The sequence below is a fragment of the Schistocerca americana genome, unplaced genomic scaffold, assembly GCF_021461395.2.
Source record: "Schistocerca americana isolate TAMUIC-IGC-003095 unplaced genomic scaffold, iqSchAmer2.1 HiC_scaffold_793, whole genome shotgun sequence".
NCBI classification, from domain to species: Eukaryota; Metazoa; Arthropoda; class Insecta; order Orthoptera; family Acrididae; genus Schistocerca; species Schistocerca americana.
The window spans coordinates 43,592-50,000 of record NW_025726559.1 but is presented as its reverse complement, the minus strand read 5'-3'; the positions used below and the strand labels follow the sequence as shown (position 1 = coordinate 50,000).

General features: G+C 53.8%; 1 pseudogene; it reads right to left on the bottom strand.

Moving 5' to 3' along the window:
- Positions 1-5,839: 5,839 nt before the first annotated feature.
- On the bottom strand, positions 5,840-6,014 carry LOC124591011 (annotated as a pseudogene).
- Positions 6,015-6,409: the final 395 nt, after the last annotated feature.

Here is a 6,409-nt window from a genome sequence, read left to right as displayed (position 1 = left end):
GCACACACAAGTGAAAATGAAACCGGCGAGATAATCCCATCGCCTAGAGAATTAACTAAGGAATAAGCTTCTAAGATTGATTGCGTGATTCCTATTTTTCCAATAAAGTTTTTTGCAATAATTGTTCCAAATGCGAATCTGGGGTGAGTCAAGTCAGAGATTGGTGCAAAAAACCAGGGGCAATCCTAGGCAATGCCTGGACAAGGCGCCCTAGGCAACCTGGAACACCGTTTGATATCCATGGATCATTGCAACTTTCAAATACCGGGCAAAAGTGGTCGTATAGTTTCGAGCAGATTCCGCCACGCGATGCTGGCTCCACAGGTAGTCCATGAAAGAGACAGCATCGGCGAGGGAAAGGTCGTAGATCGTGAAAATGGTGTGTCCCAAGAGCCACACCATGGCGTTACGTCTTGGTCGGGGTTGTGTTTGAAGATCAGGTGTAAGGAACCAGTCGGTGGACACATTTGCTGGCGTCGTCCCACCGATCAGCGCTATGAGCACACGTGCAAGGGCCCACACTTCTGTGACGTGGGGGCAGAGGAGGCGATGCTCCCTGGTGTCAACGTCACCACAGCGGCCGCAAGCAGCCGAGGGTCGTAGGCGGATGGCCGCCAGGCGATGGTTAGTGGGGATTAAATTGTTGACTACACGGTACCATAGCGCCGAAACTGCGGTGGGAAGGGCTGAGTTGTTAATATTAGCCCAAACTTGGCGCCAGATGACCGACGGTCGTCTGTCCTCTAATTTATGTGGCGTGGGCTGGCCTCGGAGTGCCTGGTAAAGGCGCTTCGACGTGCGTGCCTTGTCAGTGGCCACTGTGAGGACATAACTGCGGTGGAAGTAATAGTCTCTGACCGTCGTCAGCCGGAATGGAATATGCGTCAAACAGACCGGTGCACGCGCCGAGTGTGGACGATAACGGTCGAAGAGGACCGCTGTAGTCCCACCGGGGTCGGCTTCGCACAAAGCAGTGACACGGTGTATCAGAAGGGCCGCACATTTCCGGGAAAAGTCAATGAGGCCGAGGCCGCCATCGGCCTTCGGCAGCGTACAGGTCAGCGCATCAACCTTGAACAGCGCATGCCGCCACAAGAGCCAGTATACTGCTTGCGAGATGGCTCGGCCGATCTGCTTCGGCAGCGTAAGGAGTTGGGCGACATACCATGCTCGTGAGAGGAGATAACCATTAATCAGCTGGATGCGTTGATGGAGGTCGAGCCGTCGATCAGCGTGGCTCACGCAAAGGCCCCTGATGCGTGTGAGAAGCCGCCGCCACGTGAGGGTTAACATACGCTGCGGACAGGCAGTCACCTCAAGACCCAAGATACGCTGTTCCCCCACAACGCGGTACCAGGGGCGTTCGACGGTCAATGATCGTGGCCCTAGCGGAAGCAACACGGTCTTGTTGGGATTTAACTGAGCACCGGAGGCCCGTTCATAAACGTCGAGAACGCGGCGAACGGAATCGATGTCCCTGGCGTTAGCAACGAACACACCAACGTCATCGGCGTAGGCTGCACAGCGGAAGGTGACGCCTGGGAGAGCGACACCGTCGACCAACCGGCCAATGTCACGCAGCAAGGGGTCCAGCGCTAAGGCAAACAAATACATCGACAAGGGACACCCCTGTCGAACTGACCGCCTGATGGGAATGGGGCGCGACCGGCAACCGTTCACCACTATAGTGGAATTCGCCCCATCCAAGAAGTGCCGGATGATGCGTATGAAGCGCTCCCCAAAACCCATCCGCGACATAACGCCCAGCAGGTAAGGGTGCGAGACCCTGTCAAAGGCACCGGCGAAGTCCAAGGAAAGAATGGCAGCCGGAGTGCGAGTGTCAGCGGTGAGGAAGACAACATCGCGGTACAGGGAAGCGGCGGTGAAGATGTTCCGACGCGAAACGCCACAGGATTGAGTGGGGCAAAGAACCTTAGTCATCGCCTGTTTGAGACGAGAGGCCACGCATCGTGCCACCAACTTATAGTCAGTGTTAAGGACAGTGATAGGACGCAGGTCTTGAGCTCGACAGTGACCAGTCACCTTTGGAATAAGGGCAATACGTCCAGATAAAAAGTCGGCGGGTAAGTCGCATCCAGCAAAAATCTCCTCGCACATTTTGCAGAAACGGTCGCCGAGCAGGTCCCAAAATTGTTGGTAGAACTCATAAGGGAGACCGTCGGGGCCAGGTGACTTGCGTCCCGGACAGGCACGGAGGACAGATGTGAGGTCAGCGAGTGTCAGGGGCTCGGTTAAAGAGCCGCGGTCATGACGATCCAAAGAAGTTGGCACCCCACTGACAAGTGCACGTTGGGCGGCGACGTCGACCTCAACATCCTGGAAGAGGTGCGTGAAATGGTCCGTCAGGTGTTGGAGGACGTCACGGTTGTCCGTGATACGCGCACCATCGTCTGTCTTAAGGCGCAGAATGGTGTTCTTCTTGGCACGAGTTCGTTCAGAGGCAAGGTGATAAATGGATGGCTCCTCGCCTTCAATCAGGGATGCAGAACGACACCGCACCACCATACCATCGGCTTTCTCCCGAGAGAAGCGAAGGATTTGCGCCTTAATTTTGTTGAGGCGCATGTGGAGCTGATCGTACCTGTCAGCAGGAAGAGTCAGGGCGTCAGTGAGACACTGCTGATAGAAGGCCAACGTGCTACGTTTCCAGTGGGCGACGTCGCGACTATATTGCCGGATAACACGTCGCAGCCGGGGCTTCGCACAGCGGAGCCACCAAACCACCGTGGTAGGGTACCGGGAAGTGTCCACGAGACAATCCTGCCACGTTTTCGTGACGAGAGCACGAAGTTCGGGCAGGGATAGATGAAGGGTATTCATCTTCCAAGAGGTGCCACGAGGAACCGGGACGGGACCCGCGATACGCAAGGAACACGAGTACGCACAGTGGTCACTAAAGGCCACGGGTATGACTTGGACGGCACAAAGGGCGGGAGTCAAATCAGCCGAGACATAAACACGATCAATACGGCTGGCTCCAGTGGGATAGATGTGGGTAAATTGCGTGTAGGCGGGATGGAAGTGGCGCCACGTGTCAGTAAGGTCAGCCGCCTGAAGGAGTGAAGCGAGCGCTTCACACCGCATAGGCGTCGGGACCTGGTCAACTCCGGCTACCACACAGTTGAAGTCTCCGCCAAAGACGATAGGGCGACGAGCTGCTAAGAAAGGGGGGAGATCAGACTGAAAAAGTGTTGTTCTATCATGCCTGTGGTTAGCACCTGAAGGAGCATAGACATTTAGAAAAAGGACATCTTGAAGGATACATGCAAGGACGCGACCATTGGGTAGTGTGGTAACATGGGATGGAGTGAATTCTGATCGGTAGAGCAAAGCAGTACCCCGCCGGGCGTCAGGGTCGATGTTATACAGTGCCTCATAACCAACCAGGTCAGATAGAAAAGGGGCACAAACCTCCTGGAGAAATACCACATCAAACGCACCAAGGCGGAGAAAGTCCTTCAGAGATCGAAGTTTGACCGGGTTGGAGATGGAGTTAATGTTGACCGTTAAAAGGGAGAGGGCTCCCGGCGGATGGTCAAAGGCAGGCATGGGAGAGCAACACAGAGGAGACAACGGCAGATAGGGTCACGGCCGTAGGGAAGCAGGTGTGGAAACATCCACACCGGAACCCAGCGATATCACCCCGGATGTGAGAAACAAATACGAAGCAGCTCATGAGGGGAAAGGCCCACTCAATCACGCATATCATCGCCCTCGTCGTCAGCCCAGTTCAGGCCTCCCCCATCGGCAGGATAGTCTGAGCCAGGCGGCGCGGACGCGTCGGACACAGTAGGATGGGAAAGGGTACGAGTACGCTGCATTGGCTGGTCACTACCCTGGTCATGTTTGCGTTTTGCAGGGATCGCTCCCCGATCTCGCGATGAACTGATAAGAGCTTCTAGTTGCCGAGCAGTTTGCCGCATACCGCCCGAGCGGTCAGCGGAAACAGAGCGGGAAACCGAGGAGGCCTGAGAGTCAGCTTCACTGCCGCTCTCAGGGGGACGGAATCCGTCCGCCTCCTCCGCCGGCTGGTCCGGGTTCGCCTTCTTGCGCCGATGACGACGGCGGGGGGACTTAGCGTCATCTGCCGGGAGGGGCGGGGTAGGAAGAACGACCTCCATCTGTTCGACAGCGACCACATCACTCGCCATAGCAGGCACATCAGACGCCGCCGGCGGTAAAGCCACAACGGGCGTCTGGTCCGGGACGGGTCCGTCAACCGGTGCACTGGGTGCCGGTTGCACCGCTTCTGGCGGGGGCAACACGTCAGTTCGCTCAGCGGGACGGTGAGCAGCGCCCGCCACTACCTCGCTGAGGAGAGGCACAAGGTCGGTACCAGCAGTGCGTTCCCGCGGCAGTTGCACAGGACGCCGGCGCGGGCAGTCCACGCGGAGATGCTCCGTCGATTGACAAAGGGAGCAAGTCTGCGGTTGCCCAATATAGGTGATCTGGGCCCTGGTACTCGCAACATTTATATACGACGGGATGTGCTGGCGGAGGTCCATGCGGACACTACGAACGCCGCTGTTGCCCTGGAAACGGTAGGCACTGCCCCACTTCTCATTCGTGATGCTGAGCACCGTGCCATACCGCGACAGGACACGGCCGATTACGTCATTGGGACACTCAGGGGGTACGTTAAATACCCGCACAGTCCGTATCCCAAAGCCAGATGGCACAATATGCACTGTTCCAATAGTTCCATCGAAGTAGCGGAACGGATGTTCGCCCGCGAGTGCCAGGCCATACTTTTCGTATTTCTCCTGGTCGAGAAATTTCACGAATAACGAGAATAAGACAAAATCCAGTTGAAAGGTGTCGACGTCATTTTCCGGTACTTTCAGATCACCAAATATCCATTCCTGTATTTCAAAGGCCGTAGGCCGTCTCGCTGCTCTGTCGAATACGCATTGAATACTGTTCGACCGGTTCGACATATTCACCGCAAAAATATCAACGCTGGAAAAACCAAGAACAAACGAAACGACCACGAAACGCGACTCGCGACCCGCTACAGAGCACAACGGACCGCTCCGACCGCGGGGTGCTTCTTAGCCAAAAGGCCGAGAAGCGATAAGGAAAAACCGCAGTGGAAGGGCCTAAATGCTTGCAGCGTGTGCGCTCCACTTGTGGGAGTGACAAACGGTGGTACGGGCCGATATGGCAACAGGCGACCGTCGAAAACATCGCAAAAGCAAGAACAGGAAGGATCGACAATTCACGAGAGCACTCGTCAACAGCCCAGTACTACCCTCCATGTCCAAGAGTAAACTGCGACTCCCATCTGTACGCCGCTAGCTGCCAGGGCAGTGGAGAAGCCGTGAGTCCGCCCCACAGCAGCTCCAGGGCGGCGCGAGCTACATCGGCGCGAGGCTGGCGCGAGCTACACCTAGCCGAGTGCTTGCATCGTCCACCGCCTACTGCATACGTGTGTGTGTGCACACGCATTCTGCGTGCGTGCGGCGACGACGACGACGTTCGCGAGGAGCTAAGGATATAACTCCAAAAAATTTAATTAAAATTATCTGTGGCCGGACCATATGTGACGCCAACGAGGCATCCGAAGGCACCCTTCTGTGCCCACATAAATAACCAGCCTAGTGTAATGCGGCTGCAAGAGCGGTCCAGCTAACCGCAAAAAAAAAAAAAAAAAATAAATAAATAAATTACGTAAGATAATGTTAAATTAATTACAAGAAATCGTGGTGTGTAAGCAGCTAACTACTGGGCAAATCGACAACTACAACAAGTTTTGCTACCAGCGGAATATCTGATCACTGCAGAATATTAACTCATTTCAGTCTGTGTTTTAATTAATTTTAGGTGGGCCGATCCCGGCGGTACTGCAATGCCGGGCCAACCCGCGACAGAGGTGGAGCAAGCCCCTAGCACTCCGTCATGAGCCAAAAATGAGTTTAATATTCTGGTCCTGCGATGCAGGACGTATCAGATATTAAGCTGATAAGAACAGATACTACACTTTTTTTTTTTTTTTTTTTTTTTTTTTTTTGTTTTTTTTTTGTTTTTTTTTTTTTGTTTTTAATTTTTTTTTTTTTTTTTGTTTTTTTTTTTTCTTTTTTTTTTTTTTTTTTTTTTTTTTTTTTTTTTTTTTTTTTTTTTTTTGGGCCTCCTTCCTCCCCTACAGCCCTACCTTGTCCTCTCCAAATTTGCCGCCATCCTAGAGTGTCGACGCAGCACGTACAGCAGGGTGCATTGAGTAGCAAGACTTGTTGCCAGGAACGAAATTAAAAGCAAGGGGCATACTCTGCTATGCCGCAATGGGCGACGACACTGGACTCAGAAAGACACCTCACTCTGCAGGTGTGAAGAAATAGTGGTTTGAGAACCAAAAGGAAGAAAGAAAGAAAGATAAAAATGAAAGGAAAGT